This window comes from Lepus europaeus, chromosome 1 (assembly GCF_033115175.1).
Source record: "Lepus europaeus isolate LE1 chromosome 1, mLepTim1.pri, whole genome shotgun sequence".
Classification (NCBI taxonomy): domain Eukaryota; kingdom Metazoa; phylum Chordata; class Mammalia; order Lagomorpha; family Leporidae; genus Lepus; species Lepus europaeus.
In genome coordinates this window covers 164,895,146-164,922,410 of record NC_084827.1, presented here as the reverse complement: position 1 = coordinate 164,922,410, position 27,265 = coordinate 164,895,146, and positions in this window count along the sequence as shown.

Here is a 27,265-nt window from a genome sequence, read left to right as displayed (position 1 = left end):
AATCAATCTAATATAGATTAGTCTAAAGAGATAAGACACCTGAATGAAATGCACTATCCTTGATTAGATCTTGGGTTAGGAAAAAACGGAAAGTTCTAAAGGCATTATTAGACTTTATATTAGCTTAATATAGGATCAATGTTAATTGTCTTGACAGTGATAATGGTTTTGTAATTATGCAGATTATTTACAAGATAAATGTAAAAGCATTTAGTTGTGAAGTGTCAAGGATGCCATTAACTTTCCTTCAGATAGTTTATAAAAAATTTGAAGAGTATGTGTACAAGAGGTGTACACACACACCCCTCCTTTGTGACATTGTTGGGGCTCTGTCCATATCTCCTAGATCCCTTTAAATATTTCAATAAAAATCTATCCACCTGCTTCTCTGTGTGTTTTAACATTCCACCTACGTGGTGTAAGACATCTACATATGTTTAGAATAAGGCTGAAATCACTAACAATGAATTTCCTACTCCCAACAAATTTATTTCCTTTCTATTTCAACAAAATTCTCACCTCAGGATTTTTTATATGGAAATCTAACCTGAGATTTACAAATGCACATACATTAGAGAGGGAGGTGTAGAACTGAAGATGTAAAATGCTACCATTACTGAACCTAGGGAAGGTAGTTTTACTCTGTTTTTCAAATTCTCTGTAGTTTTGATATTAAGGAAAAAGGCTTAAGGAAGCTGGTCTGTGACTCATTTCTGTTCTCATTTCTGAGGAGTACATTCTCAGAGAAAGAAAATGGCGGGTGACCACAATGGTCTTATCTCATTATAAACATGCTCATAGCTTTACTTCTGGGTAGATATATTATTGATATCTCCCACAAAAAGCATGTCTCCACAGAATCATCCTAGCAGAATACATCTGATTTCTGGTTGTTTAAGGTAAACAAACCTAGAGTCTATAGATTATGGGGCATGGTTCCCTAGAAATGCCACAAGTCTAGGACATAGACTAGAGGTATTTCATCACCAAAATGCTCCCCAGCATGTGAGATAACACAAGGATCTCAGCTAGAGACTTCATCCATCCAGGATCTAGCAGTGTGTATGGTGGAAGGAGCTAGGAGGCTGCCCTCACTATGCCAGACCCTTCCTGTGCTTCACCTGTTGCCCTTGATTGCTTCGATCTTTGACATTTCTTTTTTTTTTTAACTTTTATTTAATGAATATAAATGTCCAAAGTACAGCTTATGGATTACAATGGCTTCCCCCCATAACTTCCCTCCCACCCACAACCCTCCCCTTTCCCGCTCCCTCTCCCCTTCCAATCACATCAAGATTCATTTTCAATTCTCTTTATATACAGAAGATCAGCTTAGTGTATATTAAATAAAGATTTCAACAGTTTGCCCTCACATAGCAACACAAAGTGAAAAATACTGTTTGAGTACTAGTTATAGCATTAAATCACAATGTACAGCACATTAAGGACAGAGATCCTACATGATATTTTTTTAAGAATTGATTAATTTTCTATGCAATTTCCAATTTAACACCAAGGGTTTTTTTCATTTCCAATTATCTTTATATACAGAAGATCGATTCAGTATATACTAAGTAAAGATTTCATCAGTTTGCACCCACACAGAAACACAAAGTGTAAAAATACTGTTTCAGTACTAGTTATAGCATTACTTCACATTGGACAACACATTAAGGACAGATCCCACATGAGATGTAAGTACACAGTGACTCCTGTTGTTGATTTAACAATTTGACACTTTGTTTATGGCGTCAGTAATCTCCCTAGGCTCTAGCCATGAGTTGCCGAGGCTATGGAAGCCTTTAGAGTTTGCCGACTTTGATCCTATTCCGACAGGGTCATAGTCAAAGTGGAAGTTCTCTCCTCCATTCAGAGAAAGGTACCTCCTTCTTTGATGGCCCCATTCTTTCCATTGGGATCTCACTCACAGAGATCCTTCATTTAAGTCTTCTTCTTCTTCTTTTTTTTTTTTTTTTTTAATTCCAGAGTGTCTTGGCTTTCCATGCCTAAAATACTCTCATGGGCTCTTCAGCCAGATCTGAATGCCTTAAGGGCTGGTTCTGAGGCCAGAGTGTTATTTAGGACATCTGCCATTCTATGAGTCTGCTGTGTCTCCCATTTCCCATGTTGGATCTTTCTCTCCCTTTTTGGTTCTATCAGTTAGTATTAGCAGACACTAGTCTTGTTTGTGTGATCCCTTTGACTCTTAGACCTATCAGTGTGATCAATTGTGAACTGAAATTGATCACTTGGACTAGTGAGATGGCATTGTTACATGCCACCTTGATGGGATTGCATTGGAATCCCCTGGCACATTTCTAACTCCATCATTTGGGGCAAGTCTGATTGTGCATGCCCCAAATTGTACATCTCCTCCCTCTCTTTTTCCCACTCTTATATTTGACAGGGATCACTTTTCAGTCAAAATTTAAACACCTAAGAATAATTGTGTGTTAATTACAGAGTTCAACCACTAGTACTAGAACAAAAAAAAAATACTAAAATGGATAAAGATTTACATTGTACATCAGCGATCTTTGACATTTCAATGTGTGCATGATGCTGCTGCTCCTGGTAAGTGGGGCCATGCAGAAGTTAAGTGGCAACGGACACAGCCCTAAGTTGGACCTACAGCCACTGGTATCAGGAGTCAGTGGTGGCAGCCAACGTATCAGCAATACTGTCATTTGTTCTCTGAGTTGCTCCCTCAGTATCTCAGTGGTGGCCCTGGACATCCACAACCTCCCCAACAATTTTCTAAGCCTCTACTCTAGCCTCTATTGAATTCCTTTCTGTTCAAAATCTCTACAGCAGTTTCCAATTCTTCCAACAAACCCCAGATGATGTAGTTAATCACCAAGATGGAATTGTTCTATTTTAGCTAGGAAAAGTCGCTCTCAGCACCTCAATTTGTGTGCACCAATGTTTTGCCTTTCTTTAAGAATTTTTTACAATGTAAAAAAATAATAGAGGGTAACAATAGTCAAATATCTTGGCCAGTCTATCATATTTTACAGCCTACATATTTTTTTAATGCAGAGATAGACAGGGAGATAGAGCTCCCACCCTATGTCTCATTCCCCAATGAGACATGGCTGGCCCAGGTCAAAGCCAGGAGCTGGGAATATAGTCCAGGTTTCCCACATGTCTGGCAGGAACCCAAGTACTTGATCCATTACCATTGCTCAAAGAATCTTCATTAGCAGGAAGCTAAAGTCAGCAGCCAGAGTCAGGTATCAAACCCAGCTATTGCAATTTAACAGAGTCTAAGTGAAAAACTGTAATTAAAACGTAAAACCATAAATATAAGCATTTTGCTATAACACACTTTATACTTAGGTTTTTAAAAGTACCTACCTGAAGGAGTTTAGGTATACTGAAAATACATTTTGACTAAGTTGTAAATAAACAAAAAGGCTTAGCATTTCTACTAAGATTTTATGAGTTTGATTTTTAACAGGGATGTGATATGTAGCTAATTATAGCCCACAAGTTATTTGAAGGACCAGAGGACCTAATTCTTGCCAGTTTTCATTGGTGCCACTCAGGATTCAAGCTGTTTATAGGAAATATATACTTAGCAGAGCATTTTTTTTTTCACTTTAAAAATTTTAATTCAACTTAACAGTCTTTTTAACCACTGGATTAAACACCCACCCATACATATATTTTTGAAATATAGTTGTTTATATAATTGTCTATGTTTTTCTTTCTCTCCATGCTTGTTTAAAAATCTGATTTCTTATTAAGAAACATAATAAATGCATTGGGATTTTTTTCCTGGACACAAAATAATTTGAAGATTATTTGAAGCATTTAATTTTTTTTTGATCAGCAGATATCACAGCAAACTAATCCAAAATCTAAAATTGTTAATGCCATATGTGTTATTGATTTCCATCTTGCCAATTAAATAAAGGCTACCTCCTGGGTACCTCAAAGATTGCCTCTCTCCCTGGGCACCATCACAGTGATTCAGCTCAGCCAGGCCACTCCTGCTGGTCCCCAAATTCTCTCTGCAGGGAGTGAGTGGCAGAATGCCTTCTGGAAAAACTCCCCATAAGGAATGGCAAACTTGCCATGAACTAAAACTCCAATTTTCTCACTAGAAATGCTCATGTTTTCTGTTTTCCCAAAGGACCACAAATTAATACAACAAATATTTACTGAGTACCTACAGTGGCCCAGATCCTGGACCAGGTACTAGTGAGAGTAACAAAAGTACGATGAGGAGTCATGTCCCTATCCTCTATAAGGTTTGACTTAGGGCAGATGACTTGAAGGGTTTAACCAAAACAACGTAAAACTAGGCAGAAATACAAGGAGGGGCAAAGCTTGTGCAGGGCCCTGCCGGGGGAGGCGGAGGGAGGGTGCTTCCTGAGCTGGCACAGAGACAGCTTAGGCACATGTGAGCATTCATTTTCTTTATCAACTTAATTGGGTCACCAGGTGTCCAGATATTTAGTTGAACATTCTGGGTAAAAGTGTTCCTGGATGGGATTAGGCCCAAATCAGTAGGTTGAGTTAATGGGATTGTCCTCTGAAATACAGTTGTCCAATTGGTTGAATACCTGAATAGGGCAAGAGACTGACCCCATCTCGAGTAAGAGGGATGCCTCCTGACTGCGTTCCAACTGGGGCATCAGTCATTCCTGCCTTCGGACCCAGACTGAAGCCTCAGCTCTTCCTATGTCTGAAGCCCACCAGCCTTCAGACTACAGCTGCTCCCCAGGCTCTCCTGCATCGCCACCTTGTCAGCAGCAGATCTTGCAATTCGTCTGCCACCAAAGCTCTGTGAACTAATCCTTATAGCAACTATCTTTATCTATACATAGCCTGTCCTGCTATTTTTGTTTCTTTGGAGAGCACTGACTAATATATAGCAAGTGGCATAAAGTGAGTTCCTGACAAAAAAAAAATGGACCAGAATGTAAAGCATCTGAGGGATATTGTGCAAATATTCAATTTACATTTGCTTTTAATATCACCATTGTTACAATTGCCAAGCTATAATTTTACTCATCATTCTTTGGATGATCAAGGCAACCCTCTGAGCACTTTACAGGTAACAGCTCATGTCAGCCCCTTTTTGAGGGAGGAGTTATCATCATCCTCGATTTACAGAGGCAAGAGTAAAATGCAGAGAAGTCATCTGCTTAGTCACACAGCTAGCAAGTGTGCAGAGCCACAGATGGAGCCCATGAGGCCACCTCTCCAGATCCTGCACTTAGCTTCTGTCTTAGTGACGCCCTGATACTGAATTTAACTTGACAGGTATTTTCAAGCACAGAGATACCCCCTAACCTTTCCATTGTAGAAAGATGATTGTTAGTAGAGTAATGACAGCACTAGAAGACAGGGGTACAGAGTCCTGCAGAAATGCAGGATGAGATGTGAGTAAGGAAGACCAGCCTCGGCTAGTAGTGCTTAGAAGGGAAAATAGTTGATGGCCCAAAAATATTTTCAAGATTGCATTACCATGATGTGGTGACTAATCAGATGTTAGCAATGAGAGAAGAGAGGCAAAACTCAGTCTGAGTAGGAGTTGGTGAACTAGGAAGCATATTGAGGGGAGGAGAGAAGACAGCTGGGGTGGGGGTGGGATTTAGGTATTGAAAATGAGGCCATGGTTGGGGCCAGCGCTGTGGTACAGCAGGCTAATGCCCTGGCCTGAAGCACCAGCTCTCTGCTATGGCCTGGGAAAGCAGTAGAAGATGGCTCAAGTCCTTGGGCCCCTGCACCCATGTGGGAGACCCAGAAGAAAGTCCTGGCTCCTGGCTTCTGATCAGTGCAGTTCTGGCCATTGCAGCCAACTGGGGAGTGAACCAGCAGATGTAAGACCTTTCTCTTTCTCTCTGTCTCTCCCTCTATCTGTGTATAACTCTTATGAGACCTGGAAGAAGCTCTTGGCTCTTGGCTCCTGGCTCCAGGCTCCTGGCTTTGGATTGGTTCAACTCCAGCCATTGCGGCCAATTAGGGAGTGAACCACTGGATGGAAGACCTCTCTCTCTCTCTCTCTCTCTCTCTCTCTCTCTCTCTCTCATTGCCTCTCCTCTCTCTGTGTAACTTCGACTTTCAAATAAATAAATAAATCTTAAAAAAAAAATGAGGCCATGAAGCTGTTGCTGTGGTGTAGCAGGTAAAGCCATTGCCTGAAGTGCCAGCATCCCATATGGACACTGGTTCAAGTCTTGGATGCACCACTTCTGATCCAGCTCTCTGCTATGGCCTAGTCCTGGAAGAAGGCTTAAGTCCTTGGATCCCTGCACTCACATGGGAAACCAAGAAGAAGCTGCTGGCTCCTGGCTTCAGATCGGCGCAGTTCTGGCCATTGCAGCCAACTGGGGAGTGAACCAGCAGATGTAAGACCTTTCTCTTTCTCTCTGTCTCTCCCTCTATCTCTGTATAACTCTTACTTTAAACCAGGATTAGAGAAATAAATATGGGGATTATAGTAGCTTCCTATGGGTGACACAACAAATTATCACAAACAGAGCAGTTTAAAGCAATAGATATTTACCTGCTTATAGTTCTGGAGTTTACAAGCCAGAAACCAAGGAATCAAATATAGCTGCACTCCCTTGAGAAGCTTTAGGGGAAAATCAGTTCCTTGTCTGTTTCCACACAGGATACTTCTGTCCCTAGGTGGTGTTATGTGGCTGTGGCCTCACCAGTGCAATCGCTTCCTCCTTTACATCTCCTCCTCTGTGTGTGTATTGAATCTGTCTTATTGTAGGGACACTTGGGATGACACTTGAGGACCACTGCAATAATCCAGGATAACCCTCTCATCTCAACACCACTTATTTAAGCACCTCTGCTAGGACCTTCTTCCAGGTTCCAGGGGTGAAGACTGGATAAATTTAGTGGCCATTATTCAGTCTATGATGGTAGTCATCAGAATACAAGTGATTAGAAAGGAGGCAGAAGAAGTGGGAAACTATGAGTTCAAACCCCACTTTTCTACTGCCTTTGGGTCTCTAACCAGGGGCCTCAGCACCTTGGACCTCATTTTATCCACTATTAAATGTTTAGCTATCTGATTTTCCTCCTGAGTCAAAAATGTAAAGGTGTCTAAATAAGTGTGCAGAGTCATCTGTAGCTATTTAAAAATTATTTGATTTTACTTAAATAGCAATATTAAAACAAGAAGATTTTACAAAGTCAAATTCTTTCATTTAACCCAATCAATGTTTTCATCTGTGTGCTGTTTTTTTAAGTTTTTAAATAATCACACTTTTGATTTTTCCATATCAGCCACAATTTTACAGGTAGACTTTGATAATCTGCATTTTAGTTTAAAATGTCACCATGTTGTGTCTCCATTTTTCTACCGTCCTTGCTTCTATTCTGTCCTACCATTCCTCCTTCTAATGACCCCAGGCTGCTTGAGCTGTCACATTGCGCAGTAACAGAGATGAGTTCTAGGTGGGTGGTGCCCCTTAGAGCTGTGCAGTGACAGCCATTGTGACAACAGTAGCATTCTCCTAGTGGAATAATGACAGTGGCAGCCCAAAGACCCACCTCCAACAACATCAACACTAACCAGCCTCTGTTAAGGTTCTTTTCCATTCTAAACTTAAACTTAAATTCTAATCCCTACCAAAGAAAAAATAGATTCATAAGCAGAAACTTAGGATAACTTCTCATTAAGCTTTTATTTTTGGGTAAGGCTTGAAACATTTCTTTATAGTCTTAAAATATGTTCCATGTTGAACTTGTTTAACTTCTCACTTAGGCAAGATCTCAACAATCGCTGTCCTAAGGATTTAACCCCATTGAAGCATGTCTGCTTCTAGCTATATTGGCATCACTTTCCATGACATGAAATAACTAGTATGGTTAAGTTCTAATGTCAGTCATTCTCTGCTCTGCATAGAAGTGCTGAATATAACGTAAGCCTGCCCCAGTTTTCTTCAATAAATAGAAACCTGAATAAAACTAGAATTCTTAGACATTCTGAGAAATCTATTCTATTTTGTCTTTGCATTTTTTTCAAGTGTGCTTTCCCCTGAAGTAACCTCATAGTCCATAGGTACATGCTTACAATCACACATTCCTTCCTGCCCCTCACATGCATCCACACATACACATACATGCACACACATACACATATATGCACACACATATACACACAAAATGGTAAAAGAACAGATGTTCAACAGAGCAGTTAATGTCACTTGGAGAAGCTACATTCAATATTGGAATGTTCAGGTTCAAGTTCTGGGTGTGCTCCCAATTCCCTCTTCCTGCTAATGCACACCCTAGAAGGTAACAGATGATGGCTCAAGTAGTCAGGTTCCTGCCACCCATGTGGCAGAATTGAGTTTCTGGCTCTCAGTTTTGGTTTGGCCCAATTCCAGCTGTTGCAGGTATCTGGGGAGTGACATAGCAGATGGGAGCTCTCTCTGTCTCTCTGTCTCTCTCTCTGTCTCTCTCTCTTTAAGAAATTAAATATATAAATATTTTTAAAACATATTTGATTTACCTAAGTATGCTATAATCAATTTTTGTCCAGTAAAGATTAAAACTTGAAATAGAATCAAAAACATGAAACTAAAGAATTAGTCATTCTTTATCACTCCCCTTCAATATGAAGTTAACTTGAAATAGCCATCCTCATTTCTTTCCTGTGGAAGAGATAAAATAAGTTGCAAGTGCTGGCTGAAATCTAGAACATAGAACACCTGCTATGGAGAAGTACAGTGTCCTCTGTGCAGGGACTTATTGATATGAAATAGGTTACAGTTCACACAGGTGTGTAGCTAGTAATGAAAATAGTGTGTACAACCTAGCATGGTATAGCATTGGACTCAGTCAATTTTTTTTTTAAATTCATATCTGCAACTTGCAGATATTCTAACTCTTCATTCACTTTGGAAGAACTTTCATGGATATATGTGTAGCTGTGGGTAAGTTATTTAACTTCTCCAGACCTCGGGCTCCTCATCCATCAATAAGGAGGGGTTAATAGTGCTTTCTATAAATAGATGTTGAAGGGCTGGTGTCGCTGCTCACTTGGCTAATCCTCCGCCTATGGTGCCGGCACCCCAGGTTCTAGTCCCGGTTGGGGCGCCGGATTCTGTCCCGGTTGCTCTTCTTCCAGTCCAGCTCTGTGCTGTGGCCTGGCAGTGCAGTGGAGGGTGGCCCAAGTCCTTAGGCCCTGCACACACATGGGAGACCAGGAGGAAGCACCTGGCTGCTGGCTTCGGATAGGTGCAGTGCACCGGCCATAGCGGCCATTTGGGGGGTGAACCAAGAGAAAAAGGAAGACTTTTCTCTCTGTCTGTCTCTCTCTCTCACTGTCTAACTCTGCCTGTCAAAAAAATTAAATAAATAAATAAATAAATAAATAATGAAAATAAATAGATGTTGAAGAGGATAAAATCAAATGATGTCTGTGAAATACAGGATAGTGCCCAATCCATAGCAAGTACTTAATGCATTTGTGCTACACGGTCCAAATTCTTGATTTATGGAATGGTTTAAGCATCCGTCTTAATTATACCACTTTACCAGGGAGTTCACGAGGACAGGTTTGGGGCTGGCTGTCCAAGGGTCTGTGTGAGAGTTCCTCTGGCATACTTTCCTGATCTAGAATACAGCTGCCATGCTTCACCATGTTGCTGTAATATGCAACTTTCACAATCAGTTCCAATATGGGGCCTGGGAGCCAAGTGATGAAGCTTGACTTGCCAATTCAGGGGCATCATGAGCCCCTGGTCAGCAGGGAGTGACCTATTTAGGAAGCTAGCAAGTACCAGTCTGCCAGTGAGCTAAGCGAAGCCTGGTGCATCTGAAGTTACAGATTGGCCTGTGATTGGAAACTCATTGGCACCAGGCTGTTTGCCAGCTTCCCAAGGGAAAGTCTGACCTTTCTGTTTTCATTTTCTATTTATCTATTATTGAATATCCTCAAATGCTATGATGCCAACATAGCAGAACTCAGTGGCAGATTCTCTTTCCACTGCAATTAGGATCAAATTATGAGAATTAAAGCTGTGAAAATTATCTTACTTTAAAATGACTTAGATGGTAACTTTTTCCCCAAAGAAACCATTTATTTAATGAGTACAAATTTCATAAGTACATCTTTAGGGATATAGTGATTCTTTCCATCATACCCGCCCTCCCTTCCCTCCTCCCACCCCACCTCCTCCTAAGTAACTGTTTTTATCATCCTAGAACTCAGCACGGTAGAAACCCTTACATCTTCAGCTGCTGTAATTTATTTTCTCAAATGAGGAAACTAAGGTCTAGAAAGGTGAGATGCATTTTATTTGGGAAGATTCTTAATTTTCCAACTCTGAGTAATTCTTTGAGGACTTGATTCTATGATGTGCTATCTACATTGATTCAATTAGCTGCATCATTGATCAAATTAAGTTCATGATGTATGCAAATGACCAGTCTTTACCAAATTATAATTAAGGATTAAATTATATAATGTTCTACAGTTTTGATGTACCATCTAAATTACCCTCCACAACACTCATCTGATACAGTCATTATAATACATCAGCATTATAAGATGAGAAATTATATTAAGGTATATTTAAGATGAGGAATTCTGATTTAAAAAGTGCATTTTTTCCAGGCCAGCTCTCTGCTATGGCCTGGGAAGGCAGTGGAGGATGGCCCAAGTGCTTGGGCCCTGCACCCGCATGGGAGACCAGGAGAAGCACCTGGCTCCTGGCTTTGGATCAGCACGATGCGCCGGCCGCGGCGGCCATTGGAGGGTGAACCAACGGCAAAAAGGAAGACCTTTCTCTCTGTCTCTCTCTCTCACTATCCACTCTGCCTGTCCAAAAAAAAAAAAAAAAGTGCATTTTATTTGCCTGTGTTTCCATAGATGGCAAATGGCAGAGTTGTTCCTTGAACCCTAGCCTTCTTTTTCCACTCTTCTCCTAAGGAAATTTTCCTGGTGGTAAAGGAAAGTTTGCCATGGGGACTTATTTTAGCAAATGAAGAAATAAACCAAATGGAAACAAATCATATGTTGGGATCTTATGGCAAAACCAAAAATTTCAGTGTTAAAGAAGTAGGTTTGGATAGTTAGATTTAATCATCAAATATGAAATTTAACTAGATACAAATATTGTTGAGACCTATGCCTGATTATATAAATATTGGTAAGAAAATACCATTTAACCATGCTTTCTGAAATTCAACCTAAACTAGTTCAGTGTACAAAGAAATATCTGAATCCCAACTCAGCTATAATCACTTCCCCATTCCCCAAATATTTTGAATAATTCCAAGAATTCCATCCTTACCCATCCCAAGTTGTTTTTTTTTCCCAGGAGCTACAAATGCAAGTTGTAAAGAAAAAGAGATTTTTTATGAAATAGTGAAGCACTGATAGACCTAATAGAGTCATTGCCTCAAATGATACTTATCTTTTAATAATAGTGTCTTATAGATTAAAAGCAGGTGTCTGTTAGCTTATTAAGTTCTAGTAGAGTTAAATTTACTGTGACTGAAAAACTGACATCCCCTTTCCTTTTAATATTAATGTACCATTATAGACACATTTTTTTAAGAAGAGTAATAATTGTGATTGGTTGCTGTAATCAACATAATGCTTTTGCCTATTTCATAGTATTTTTTTAGAAATATGTTTACTGTCTTATATTTTACTTAAATTGGTCAGTTTAACCAGATGTAAATGAAAACAGATAATGGCATTGGTTCTTGCACAGTTCTGTAATAGTAAACTATAAAGAGCCTGTTATGACCAACGTGTAGCTGGCCACATGGGAACAGGTAGGAACTGAGCATGATTGAGCATCACTACTCTATCCCCTGCTCCAAAAAGCCTATAACTTCAAGTTCATATTTACAGAGCAATTCCTAGGTATTTGTTACTCATTGGATTGTACACTTAGTTCTCAGAAAATACCCTTTGAATATTCCTTCTATTCTCAGGAGGCAAGGAAATGTAACAAAGAATGGGGGGGGGGGATATGATAGAAAAACCCTTTAAAGTTCAGCCCTTCTAAGGAAGAGAGTAGAAAACAGAGCACAATGGAAGCATCTGTGTGTATGTCTGTGTGTACATGTGTAGGCACATGTGTATCTGTGGGTTTATGTTTGTGTCAGTGCATTTGCCAGTTATTTTAAAGAATAAGCCCTGCATACAAAGCACCTTGTGGCTTACAACTCTGTGAATCTGTGCTCTACAACATAAGAAAGATTCATGAAGATCCTGGAAAAGTGGAATTCAAAACATAGCAGGTATTTTCCATTAAGTTTTTGAACTCCCCTCCTATGTGTGCATGTATACAAAGGGGCTTCAGAAATTTCAAGGAAAATAAATATTATCCAGATTTCATTCTTTTATGGCTGAGTAATTTTCCATCATATACACATACTATATTTTCTTTATCCAATCATCTGTTGATGGACATCTAGGTTGATTCCATATCTGTGGTATTATTAATTGAGCTGCTATAAATATGGGAGTGCAGGTAACTCTTCTTTCATGTGCTGATTTCATTTTCTTTGGATATATTTCAGGAAGTGTGATAACTGGGTCATCTGATAGATCTATTTTTAGTTTTCTGAGGAATCTCCATACTGTTTTCCATAATGGTTGTACCAATTAGCACTCCCACCAGTAGTGTATTAGGTTATCTTTTTCTTCACATCCTGACCAACATTTTTTTTACTGTTGGATAATAGCCATTCTAACTGGGGTGAGATAATACCTCATTACAGTTTTTATTTGTATTTCCTTGATGGCTAGTGATTCTGAGCATTTTGTCTTATATTTGTAGGCCATTTTAATTTTACCCTTTGAAGAATGCCTGTTCATATCTTTTACCCATTTCTTAACTGGATTGTTTGTTTTGTTGCTGTTGAGTTTCTTGAGTTCCTTAGATATCGGGGTGTCAATCCTTTATCAGATTCATAGTTTGCAAATATTTTTTCCTACTCTGTTGGCTGCCTCTTCACTCTATTGATGAGTTTGCTGTGCAGAATCTTCTTAGGGGGTAAATCCAATTTGTCTAGTTTTGCTTTTATTTTCTATGCTTCCAAGACATCTTTGCCAAGACCAATGTCCTGCAACATTTCCCCTACATTTTCTACTAGTAATTAGAAGGTTTCAGATCTTAGGTTTAGATCCTTAAACCATTGTGAGTTGATTTTTATACTGGATGTAAGGTAAGGGTCTTGTTTCAAACTTCTGCATGTGGAAATCCACCACCATTTGTTGAAGAGACTGTCCTTTCTCCAGGGATTTTAGCTCATATGTCAAAGATTACTTTATTTTAAATGTATGGATTAATTTCTGAGATTTCTATTCTGTTGCATTGATCTTCATGTGTATTTTTATACCAATAACAAGCTGTTTTGATTATAACAGCCCTGTAGTTATGCCTTAAAACCTGGTATTATGATGCTTTAAACTTTGTTTTTATTTCTTAAGATTGCCTTACCTATTCAGGGCCATTTGTGCTTCCATATGAGTTGTAAGATTGTTCTTTCCAGATCTGTGAAGAATGTCATTGGCATTTTTATTGGAATTGCACTGAATCTAAATTATTTGGGACAATATAGACATTTTGGTGTTATTGTTTCTTCCAATTCATGATCATGAAATATGTTTCCATTTTGTGTGTGTGTGTTCTATTTCTTTCATTAATGTTTCATATGGGTCTTTCACATCCATGATTAAATTTTTCTCAAGGTATTTCAAATTTTTGTAGCTACTGTCAATGGGACTGATATTATAAGCTCTTTCTCAACCAGAGTTCTTGATGTATAAAAATGTTATTATTTTGTGATTTTATATCCTGCCACTTTGCTGAATTCTCTTATAAGTTCTAATAATCTGTTAGTGGAGTCTTTTGGTACCCCTATATAAAGGATCATGTCATCTAAAAACTGGGATAATTTGACTTCCTTCTTTACCATTTATATCTATATCGTTTGATTTCTTTTTCTTGCCTAATGGCTCTGGCTAAAACTTCCAGGACTATACTGAGTAACAGCTGTGAGAGTGAGATCCTTGTCTGTTTCTGGATCTCAGTGAAAATGCTTCAGCTTTTCCTCATTCAATATGATACTGGCTGGGCCAGCACCATGGCTCACTTGGTTAATCCTCCGCCTGAGGTGCCAGCATCCCAAATGGGCACTAGGTTCTAGTCCCAGTTGCTCCTCTTCCAGTCTACCTCTCTTCTGTGGCCCAGGAAAGCAGTGGAGGATGGCCCAAGTGCTTGGGCCCCTGCACCCTGGCTTTGGATGGGTGCAGTGCCGGCCATAGCAGCCATTTGGGGAGTGAACCAACAGGAGGAAGACCTTTCTCTCTGTCTCCCTCTCTCACTGTCTATAACTCTACCTGTCAAATAATAAAAAAATTATGATACCAGCTGTGAGTTTGTCACATATTATAACACTTTTATTGTGTTGAAGTATGTTCCTTCTATACCCAATGTTTTTTAGGTTTTATATCATGAAAAGCTGTTGTTTGAATCTTACCAAATGAATTTTCTACATCCATTGAGATAATCATATGGTGTTTACCCTGCATTTTGTTGATGTAATATATCATGTTTAGTGATTTGTATATGTTGAACCATACTTGCATCCTTGAGATAAATTCCACTTGGGTTGGGTGGACTATATTTCTGATGAGTTGTTGGATTTGATTTGCTATTATATTGTTGAAGATTTTTATTCCTATGTTCATCAATGAGATTGATCTACAGTTCTTTAATATGGTATCTTTTTCTAGTTTTGGAATTAGAGTAATGCTGGTCTCAGAATGAGTTTGGAAGGGTTCCCTCCCTTTCAATTGTTCTGTATAGATATTAGTTCTTAGAAGGATAGGTATTAGTTCTTCCTTAAGGGTTTCTTAGAATTTAGCAGTGAATACATCCAGTCCTGAGCTTTTCTTTGCTGGGAGAGCCTTTATTACTGATTCACTTTCACCCTTGATTATTGGTCTATTTATGTTTCTGTGTCATTGTTACTAGATTTTAGGAAATTATGTGTACAGAAATCTGTTTTCTTCTAGATTTTTGAATTTATTGGCATTTAGCTGTTTGTGATAATTCCTAGTGATTCTTTGTATTTCTGTGGTATCAGTTGTGACATCTCCTTTTTCATCTCTGACATTTGCAATAAAATAAATGCAACTGGAGATCATTATGCTAAGTGAAATAAGTCAGACTCAAAAGACAAACATAACATGTTTTATCTTATCTGTGGTAGTTAATATAAGAGAGAGTATAAAAGATGTATTGATGTCTTATCACTTGGCATATTGTTACAAATATTATTTCACTGAATTATATCATGTAAATGATAATACACTCTTATTTCTCACTTTTAAAAATAAAGAAATGGAGGCAGGGAATAGCAAGAACTCCATGTACTAGTAATGTTTTGTTCTTAATTTGGGTAATGGCTATGAGTTTAACCAGAGGACAAAAAACTCATTTATCTGTATATTTATCTGCCTTTCTTGGTATGTATATCTGTATTTCAATAAAATGTTAAAAAATTATCAAAGCTTTGCTCGGATTTCAAAAAATTCTACTGCAAGTGAACTTGTAATTCCTATTTTTGCAAACAATTTTAAAATCCCCTTGTATTTTGTCAGTTCTGTCATTGAGAGAATGTTACCTTCTCACTACTATACATCTACTTGAGTGGATTTATACTCCTTACCAGCTCCTTAACCCTTCCTGCACAACCTCCTTTTTATCACACTGGATTCCTTTTTTTCAGGGTATTATTGAGTGTCACTGCAACCCATGACAGTGCTAGATTTCTTGATGGACAGCTGACCAACTTGGGCACATGAAGGCACTCTTAAAAAGAATGGTAGAATGTTAATCTCTCCTTTCAGCTTAAAAAGGTAGAGTCATCCAAAAATAATAGCAATAAATAGCAACTGACTAAGGCCCTCTTGTGTACTCAGTAGCATGTGAAGACCATGACAGACATTATCGTGAATCCTTAACACTGTCCTGCAAGACAAGAACTACTCAGCCTATCTGATAGATAAAAATTAGAAACTGCACAGTAAAGGTCATCCAAAGTCACAAAGAACAAAGGAATCATACTGGGATTTCTCTGTGTCCAAAGCCATACCGTTTCTCCCATGCAGGATTGGAACCCATGAAAACACCTTAGGGGACTACTTAGTATCAATTTTTTTTATTAATTAGTTCCACTGTCACAGAAACTTTAGAAAAGTTAGGTGATACAGAATTACTAAAATTTGAAAAAGAGAAATAAAAATTATTACTCTAATTCCCATTAAGTTGCCACCATTAACATATTGATATATAATACTTCAGATTTTTATTCTCTCTCTGCATAGAGTAATGTGGATACCTCCATAATATTTCTCTCACCAGTACTGTGCCAGGCCACAGCAGAGAGCTGGATTGGAAATGGAGTAGCCAGGTCTCAAACCAGTGCCCATATGGGATGCCAGCACTTCAGGCCAGGGCATTAACCCACTGTGCCACAGCACTGGCCCCAGTATCGTATGATTTTTTAACAAGCATGAGTTCATATTTTTAAATGGAGTGATACTATATTTTAACAAATGGAAAGATAGTTAGAAGTGAAAAGATAATAGGTAGTGCTTTGCTCCCTTTCACTGTTCTTTTCCGACTTAGTCCATTCTGAACTGAGTTTATTCTTGTGGTACTAGCATCGCCTTTGTTACCACAGTTTGGTGAATAAGCATAAGTCTACATTACCTTTGTGTGGTCTAAACAAGGCCCCATCAATTCAGGTACCTCATGATGATCTATCAGGTCTGCACAGGTAACTCTCATAAAATCAATGTAGTGTACTTCCCCAATTTTGTTTTCTTGGATATTTAAGCACCTCTTGATTTTTTTTTTATTATCATTAGCAGTACTGTGATGACCATCACTGTATGTAAAATCTTACACTTTTATAAAACTATTGAAAATATTTCTTAACAATAAAATTTTAAAGGGTTAATTATTCAGCCACTCTTAAAATATGTTCAAGGTTTGGGAAGCATAATACCAAACTATAATTTCAATCCAATAATATTTTACCAATTTATCTACTTACAGGAGAGAACAGTGATCAGTAGAATAATTGGATTGTGGAGCCACATACAACTCATTTCTATACAAGTGTAAATAATGATTTTTTGGTTTGCTTTTGTTTTTGATTTGTGAATTGTTCTAGTTCTTGATTTTCTAATAATATATTGTTTAATTTGTATTTCTTTAATTATTAGGTAAACTGTTGTTCATTTTAGTATCTATGAAAGTTACCCAAGATATATTTTAAATGGATAAACTCTGAAATACCCATCTGAAAACCATATATTCATCATTTCTGTGGAATAGTACCTCCCATTAGGTCTTTCAATCAACATACATTGAGTGCTTGCCGGGATGGATATTCATGACTCCACATTGTCCATTCACAGCTTTCTGCTTGGTTGATGCTCCTGTTCAACTGGTAGTTAAATATTTTAAATATCACCTTGGTATGAGATATAGCTGTGAACAAAATGTCAAGTCCCTGCATTTATGGTACTTATATTCTGGCTTACAGACAGCTGTAAAAATTATGTGCTGTCTAAGTTTAGTGCTCCAAAGGTAAAACAAGGCTTAAGCTCCTTGCAGCTCCCTTAGAGACACAGAACTTAACCATATACAACAATTAAAACAAAATATTACACTTAGCTCCAGGACACACTAATTTTATTATGAGACAATAAATACATTGATCCATCTAGGCAGAATGCGCCCCAGAGCTGCCACATTTCCCATTCCTCCCATTCTTTACTTGGGAGCTGACATGCCACTCTTTCTCTGCTTTGGAAGCAAGTCTTCCCCAGTGCGTTTCTGGGCTTCGTATTCTGCCACCTCCAGTCCTGCTGGCGGCGGCTGGAGGACGCAGCATCTCCAATCTGCTCTTTTCTTTCAGCCATTCTAATTGGAAGTCCTGCCTAGAACACATGGCCAGAGCCAGGAGCCAAGAGAAGAACAAAGGACAACTGCTCACATGCACTCCCTCCCCATCTGGTCCAGGCTTTTTGCCTCAGCAGGGAGAGCCGACAGTGCAAAATGCTAAGTGGTAAAGGGTCGACAGGCGGCAAAGGCCCCATCCCCATCATGCGCTGGACACGCAAGAACAAAGATCAGCTGGATAGACTTGAACATTTGAGAACTAAAATGAAGGCTGGGAAAAAAGAACAACTAAAAGAGGAAAACCTGGAAAACCACATTTCTGAACCTTCCTGACTCACATCCTTCTAGGATTTACATATACTGAGAGGAGTGATGGTTTTGTTTCCTTAAATCCTAAAAAGTAAATCCATCAAGTAGACATCAGACTGATGTTATGAAAGGGACGCTGAAGTAGATGTGACTCTTTTGGGGTTTTGCATCAGGTCCTAACACACACTTCTGTTTTGCCTTGAGGTTGTACCTTGGGTGCCTCTGTTTGCCTAAGCATGGTATGGGCTATATCCCATGGACTGTATCAGACTCTTTCCCAGTCTGTTGTCCATGGCCCTCTTTTACCAACTCTTTGAAACCCAAAAATGGGATGCAAATATTGTGGAAAAGTATACTTTTATTAGAATTGAGGGCTTTCATCCAATTTCCAATGAAGCCCCCACTGTTGAGTGTCTTAGTTCATGGTTCTCTTATTAATAGAAAAAATGCCCAAGACTGGGTATTTATAAAGAAAAGAGATTTATTTGGCACACAGTTCTGGAGGTCCAAGAGCATGACATTAGCATCAAGTTTTAGTCAAGGCCTCACACAGCCTTAGAGAAGGGAGGGCAGCATCACTCAGTGGGGGAACATCACATGACAAGCAGGGAAACAAGAAAGGAAGTGGAGGAAGTAAACTCACTGTGTACCAACACATTCTCACGGGAGCTGCTCAAGTTCTGAAGTAACCAGAAAGCATCCCAATGAAGCCTAACTTATCCCCATGAGAAAAGCATTATTTTTCTCAAGGAACTAATTACAATCTCTTGGAGGCCTCACCTTGCATTGAGGACCAAGATGGCAGCACATGAACCTTTTGGGAACACACTATAGCCAAGCCAATGCAGTGAGGAAGGAGACATTGGATTGAATGAAAACTAAGATTCCCTTCCAGTTCTCAGAAAAGAAGGCTAACCTGCCATGTGGAGCCCTGACAGAAAATCAAACCTGTGGCTTAAGACGTTGTCTATTTTTAGGTATTGTCATTAGCCAATCAAACTTGTCCCAATATCCTGTCCACCCCACTTCCAGCAAGAGGAAATATTTGCCCCAAAAACAAGCTTGAAATGCTGGAAATGTGGGCTGCTGTCACCTTCCCGGTTTGAAGATCCCTGTTCAGCTATTCATTAGCCCTCACCTGGCCTGTTCTTCCTCGTCACTGAGGAAATACGAATCCTACCTGAGCCATGTCACATACTACCTTTTCCATGGCCACCGCAGCAGAAGGTGGTGATATAATGTAAGATGTGATTTAGGAAAGGTTCACCTAATTGTTAAGGATGAAAGCAGGGGCAGACATCTGACTTACTGGTTACGACATATGAGAGGGCCTGGGTTTGAGTCCTCGCTCTGCTCCTGATTCTAACTCCCTGCTATTGAGCATCCTGGAGTCAGCAGGTGTGGCTCAAGGGATTGAGTCCCTTCCACCCAATAGGAGAAAGGGTTTCCAGAGCAGTACTCTTCCCACCCCCACTGCAGATTGGCTCCGCGCCAGTTGACTATTGCAAGCATTTAGGGAATGAACCAGCAGACGAGAGCTCTCATTCTCCGTCTGTATCTATGTCTGTCTGTCTTCCTCTCTATATATTTCTATGCCTCTCATAAGTTAAGAAATTATATTTAAAAGAATATGATTAGTCACAACATTTCTCCTGTAGATGATTTGGATGTAAAAAACTGACAGATGTGAATAGAAATAGAAGTCTACCCTCAAATGTTTTATGTGGAAGCAAGCTTTTCTCAGCTTTTCTAAAGACAATGGATCCTCAGAGATTTTATTCTACGTGACCTCCTCAGGAACTCTCAGTCATCACCAAAGACCTGCCTTTCTACCACCACCCCCATTCTAAGTACATGTGCATGGACATGCACACACATGTCACATGTATGTTTTTAAACAAAACATTGAATAGATAGAAGGAACAATAATGCAGACTGAATATTTTTGGAATGCAGAATTTTGAAGATAAAAGAAATATAACATAATAAAATCTCCATATATTATATGACACTTTGACAAGCACCTATATATTTGCCATAAAATAAATGAATGTCCATCCTAATTGAGATTAAATCATAAATATCCTCATGTCATCACAGGTCAACTTTTATCAAGCAATGTTCAGTCCCTGAGTTACAAATTTCATTTTTAATTGTTAGCACATTTTTTTTTATTTTGGAATTGTGGCTAATTATATGTGGTTTCTTAGTCACTTCACTCTCTTCAGTTCTACTAGTGATTAGGCTCTTAACCAAATTATGATGTCATTATCAGCATCTATAAATATTTATTGATTGCCACTTGCCGAAGATCAGGCATTTGCTTAAGATGACACAGCTTTTCTCATTAGATACTTATAAGGCATTAGAAATGCTGCATGACCAGACATGATATGTAGTCCTAGTCACATAAGATACAATGTTAGGATGTTTTTGGTGTAATGTGATATTTGGGGGACAGAGGTTACTTTATTGCCTGCCTACTGTCCACTCGTTCACCCTTTATTTTCCTGGTAATTGTTGCTTTTCCTCACCCTCCATTTCACCAGCATAATCTCAAAATAGGCTTCTTGGCTGGACTAAGGGGGTCAACGTTCCCTAATAATTGCTTTCATGGTATCACATACATTTCCTTCAGTGAAAAGATAAAATTACGTGTATTATTTTTAAAAAATCCACAAACTATATCTGCATTTTTTTCACCATTATTTCTGCAGCAACTAGAAAAGAGTTAGGTACACCGTAGTCTCTAGTAATACATGTTAGATGGATAGATGAACAGATGGACGAATGATTGATTTAGTACCAAAGGGTCACTGGGTCAGATTGAGGCTAAACTAAAAATTAGGCTTTGTCTCATTTTGTGTAAAGTAAAAATAGGAGAGTAAACACATATGGGGTGAAAGATTCCAAGATGCTAATTACAGGAGCTACATCTAGTGCTGCAGGTCAGGTCTCCAGATATGCTCATAGTAAGAAGAATAATTTGGAAATCTCAAACTCCATTTTTTAGTTTAGGAATTTTCAAAAAAATTCACCAAACTTTAGAAACAGGATTAATGCATAAAGATCCTCTTTAATCTTAGGTACTTTTTTAGTGAAATTTATTGGAAAACTGAGCTTGGAAGAGATTTATTTGCAAGTGATGATTGGTGGAGTTGTATCTCAAATGAATTCATTCAACAGCTCAAAAAAAGTGACCATTATTAAATACTTTGAAAAATACAGAAAAAAATGAAAATCACCTATACAAAGAGAGTTTTGTATTCTTTTTTCTTCTGAGCAATATCTCAAAAATAAATAAATGCATGCAAATAAGAAAAGAAAACCAAAGGACTTCTAACTAATAGAAGTCATCCTGAAGGTTTGAACAAAAACAAAAACAGAAAAGGTGTGGGAATGGAATGCATTAAACTCACCAAGTAGGTAAAATTTAACAGCAACAGCAAAACTGAAAATGGAAACCTTACCTTTTTGAAGTTCACCCATTACTAATTGAAAGGTAAAAGGCTGTTTCTATATGCCCAAGGAAATAGAGACTCAGCAGATGTCTTTATCGAAGACTCTGCTGTTCTAAGGGGAAAGAGGAAGAATAACTCCTCCTAAGTCCCTTTGTCATGTCCTGTCCAAGTGATGTTACCTAAGCCTGATACACAATTAAACAATTGGCTAGGGTGTTGTCTTGACAGATTATTTGCCATGCTGGAAATGAAAAGATATTTGCTGCGCCATTCACCTCTCTAACTGGAAAAGTTCCTAATGAGCAACACGACCAGCTGGAGTTATTCTCGTGTTTGGGATCCTCTCCCTAAATGGGAAAGGGAAAGTCAAGTTTAAAACAATACAAATTAAAAGAATAAAAAATGTGCTAAAATGAAATAAAGGCTCTAAAAGAAGGGCATTAAATGGTTTTGTCCTTCATCTGGAAATCAATTTGAATTAATCAGATCACCATAAAGTCTATTAAAGAGTAATAATGATATTAATAATATTTGAATTGGTTTGTACATTTAGATATTTTAAGAAATTTTACTTTGTGCCAGTATTTTAAACCTTTCCTTCAAAGCAAATATATTTAAAGGATTTCTTTGAAGTGATGAAAAATTTCATCAGCATATATTAATGTGACTTACAGCCCGGAAGAAATAATATTGCTTTCTCTACAACTTCAGCAGAGGTGAGAGTGTCCTATGATAATGCCTACCTTCTTCATTCTAAGTCAAAATACGTGAATGGTATAGAAGCAGCTATTATTGTCAAATGAGCACTTGAACATTTTCAACACCGTAATAAAGAAATGACAAGGTTTGGACATATATTGGTGAATAGGCTTCCATGTCTGCACGTGTTTACATAAATATGAGATACAGATATATATGCAGTATAAATATGAATTTTTCTCCTAGAAGAACATTATGCAAGCATGTATGTGTAGATAAATTATCTGATTATGTGTGTAGTCCCACCTCAGCCTTTAAAATCATGACCATGAATGCCAATAAACTTATTTCTTTTATCACAACCACAAGGAGGGAAATCAAAGAATACTTTCCTAAATATTACTTATATAGTCTTTAAAACTTTATTGCACATAGTCACCTGGAGTACTTGTAAATTATACTGATTTCTGGGGCACTGGATTCTTCAGGGCAGCCACTGCTGTAATGATGCTAATGCCTTGTGACATACAATATATGCATCGTTCTAGTCAAGTTACAACCAGGGATGTGTTCCTTAAGGAAAGGGGTCAGCAAACCCCAGTCCAGTGCTTATTCTGTTTAACTTGAGAGCTAAGAATAGGCTTTTACATTTTTAAGCAGTTGAAAAATACCACAAGAAGAATATCTTAGGACATGCGAAAATTATATGAAATCCCTGTGTCCATAAAAAGCATTTTACTAGAACGTAGCCACATTTGCTTATTCATAAGTTATCTATAGTTATTTTCCCACTACAAGACCAGAGGGGAACTGTGACAGCAGGGAGCACATGGACCCCAGAGCCCAGTGTGTTTTCTGTCTGGCTCTTTCCAGAACGATTTGCCAGTCTGTGCTCCAGGACCCTTCCCTATCTGGGCAGTCCATTTGTGCCCATCTAGAACATCCTGTCCCTACTCCTCCATCCCTCTTTGTTGTCAAAGGAAGAACTGACAGTATACTCTTCTTATCAAGTCAATCTTGGCTGTTAGCATGAAATGTCAATAGTGTTTCCACTTTTTCTTAAAAAAAAAAAAGAAAAGTAAATTTCAGTGGAAACATAGGAGAAAATCAAGACTCTACACTGTTACCTTTGAAATAGTAGCATGAAAGAATGTGCAAATTCATGGTCTAGAGGCCTCCTCCTCCAACCCCAGAGTTAAGCAAGGAAAATTAAGGACTCCAAAGTGTCAAGAACATTGTAAAGAAAAGTTAAGATTCTTTGAAATATTGACTTCAAAGTTTATTCAAAACAAAATCGATGATTTATTGATTTATATCCTGTATCCTAGGTATAAGTTTGTAAAGGATCTTCTCCTGTGTTTTCTACCCACAAAATGTTCCTTCAAAGCTCTTCCAAGTTCAATCCAGAGACAACACCCAAGTAAAGAAAGAGGCAAATGCTAGCTCCCTTCTTACACAAGGACACAGGGACATTACAATAATATGTGTGTGATTATCTCTTTAAGCCCTACTTTCAGTGATTTCCAACATCAGTTCCTCATTTGAACCAAGAAACTAGAAAATATGTTGAGAATTATTTTCTAATTATCCTAAGAGATGTCACCTTATAACCTGGGGGAGCTGGTTAGCCTATGTGTCTGAAGAGCACAGGGCAGGCAGCCCCTTCATTGCCACCCTTCAGATCTCCCAGCAGATCCTCAATGGCCCATAACAACTCAGAACTATACAGGGAAAGGAATTCTGGGAAATATGGTTTGCATGTAAGTAATCTGCACACTATAAACCTGTCATATAAACAAGCCATTGTGTAGACAAACCACTGCAACCCAATGCAATGCAAGGGAGCAAACCAGAATGTAAAGAGCCAAGAGGCTTGGATTCAAATCCCAGACCCATCACCCATGGACTGAATTCTTAGTCTAGTCATTCATCTGTCAGACAAATCTCCCAATACCTACATAAAGAATCCTCACGAGAATTAGATAAAATGTATTTACCATACCTAAATTATTCTAAAAGTTCTTCTAATTTTTATATTAAACTGAAAATTTCTACATTCTTCAGTAAAACACATGAAGAAGTGAACAATCACAGCACGGTGCCTCTTTTGTATCCTGTTGTGTTAACCATGAGCAGAATCTCTCCAATCCTCCTTGGAATATCCCAAATGATGACAAGGGAAAAGCACTGTGCTCCTCTAGGGGCTGCCAGCTGTGACAGCAAAACTCTATTCAAACAAATTTTATCTTAAAAAATTCAGTTAGGAGATTGTATTTGTACCTTGTGCAAATGGTACTCAGCCACTTGCCAAGGAAATCCCTGAAGTCTTTCCCTTAAATCTTCAAGCACAATTAATGTTCCTAAAAACACACCCGCCCCTCAGCATCTTGTTACTGATTATGATGAAATGTGATAGAACAATAGTCAACTGTCCTGAATACCTAGGGTGTATCAGATACTGTGCGAAGAATTTGAATAGATTATCTCCTATCATTGTCACCACTTCTGCATTCTTTTCCATGGAAATGAGGAGGCTGGGGTTCAGAGCTGTTGGATAGCTCCTGTGAGGTCACAAGGCTGGGATCCCGGGAGTTCACATTTGTAATCGCTGCTCAGTGCTGTCTCCCTAAAAGGGTTCAATGTTCAGATTAAATATCATATGTTTCTTGTATTTTTTTTAATATTTTATGTATTTATTTGAGAGGTAGAGTATAGGCATAGACAGGGAGAAACACAGGATGCAAGAGAGAGGTCTTACATCTGCTGGTTCATTTCCCAAATGGCTGCAACAGCCAGAGATGCGCTGATCTGAAGCCAGGACCCAGGAACTTCCTCCAAGTCTCCCACTCAGATGCAGGGGCCCAAACAGTGGAGCCATCCTCCGATGCTTTCTCAGGCAGCATAAGCAGGGAGCTGGATAGGAAGTGGAGCAGCCGGGACTTGGACTGGCGCCCATATGGGATGCTGGCACTGCAGGCAGACACTTAACCTACTACACCACAGTCTGGCCCCATGCTTTCTGTTATTTGAAGAAGTTAATATGCAAAATAAAACTGTGTGGAGGTCATATCATTTGCTATATAGTTATATATATTTTTCGGTCAATTATACCACATGTATGGCAATATAACCTTCTGTCTCCACTTTCTGATCATTGTCATGGGCACCTCACTTTGCAATATTAACATCCCTGTTTTCAGGAAAAAATAATATATATGTGCTTGTATATAATGTTTGCTATGAAGTGAAGGTGACAGAATGCTAAAAACTTTTAAATTCTAAAATAAAAAAAAAAGTTTAAAAGAGTCCAACAAAGAGATGCAATTAAAATGAAACATAAATTTATATAACAGAAAACTTATCCATACTTAATTATTTTTAAGGGATTTACGCAGCAGGAAGCTTCAAGCTTTGTAAATGACTATTCTCCAAAGTATGATGAAAATTCAGGTAGGGAGTCAATATCGTAGCAGAGCAGGTAAAGCCACCACCTACGATGCTGCCATCCCATTCGGGGCACTGCTGCTCCACTTGTCCCAGCTGCTCCACTTCTAATCCAGGTCCCTGCTCATGGCCTTGGAAAAGCACAGAAAGATGGCCCAAGTATTTGGCCCTATGCCTCCCATGTGGGAGACCAAGAAGAATCTCTCGGCCCCTGGCTTCAGCCTGGCCCACCTCCTGGCCAGTGTGGCTATCTGGGGAGTAAACCAATAGATGAAAGATCCCTCTCTCTCCCTCTCTCTCTCTGTGTGTCTCTCTCTCACTCTCTCTCTCTCTCATTGTAACTCTTTCAAATAGATAAATATATCGTTTCCAAAAAAAATTCTGATGAGAAATAAAATGAAATATATGAGGTTGAAAGGAAGAGAAAGAGAATGGGTGAGAGGAAAGACATTGTGCACTTGGAATGGATGTGTTACATTCACAGTGTCTATAGAGCTTTCCTCAGCTGTGGACTACAGGTCTGGCTGACCAGTAGCTGCATCAAAATGCAGATACTTTGAGTGTGGCTAATGATGAAAGAGAAGGCGACTGACCCATCCACCTAGGGAATGAAAAAAAACAGTGGTTTTAGAGCAGGGAGATTGCAGTCACAGTTCTGGCTCCCAGACAAGGCCAAGGGTAATGTGAAAATGCAAATAAGCCACCTTGAGTGTCAATACACTCTACAAGTAAATAGGCCTCCTCCAAGAAGCCATCTCAAATACCAGGGGCCAGAACTCATGAGTCTTGACAGTCCACATCCTCAGCACTTATAACATCATCTTCCTTCTGCAGAATTTGTGGACTCACCCATCACCCTCCAAGTGCACAGATCCTACAGCCCCGACAAGCAAGGACAGTATGTAAAGGGTAAAATAAACTACGGCAATCCCCATGATATCCAGTGGCATAGCATCTGCTCATGGAAAACATGTTCAGCAAATACATATTCATCACCACATGATTACACTTCTGACCATGAACAATCAAGGGAGGCAAAAATTACTCCAGATCAAGACCATGCTTAGAAACATCGCAAGCCTAGTGGGTGAGAGGGTGTTTAAACACCGTGGTGTTATGAGACAACAGGTTCAAGTTAAGAGAAAGTTTGCCAAATCATCCAGGTTTAACTCAAGAAGAGACCAGACATTTAAAAATATGATATTCTTGTCTGTACCATTCAGGTGCATCCAAGGGGGCTGACACCATTCCAGGTCTTCTTTCCGTCACTACTCAGTGTGTTTTCTCAGTGTCACCCAGTATACATATGTTCTCTATAAGAGACAGATTTATTCTGATCTGAAATCTGCAAGACTGTGACAATTCTGGTGCATCTAGAAGGAGTTTTCCTTTGGTCTGTGTTTTGTAATCAACAGTCAGTGATTCCAT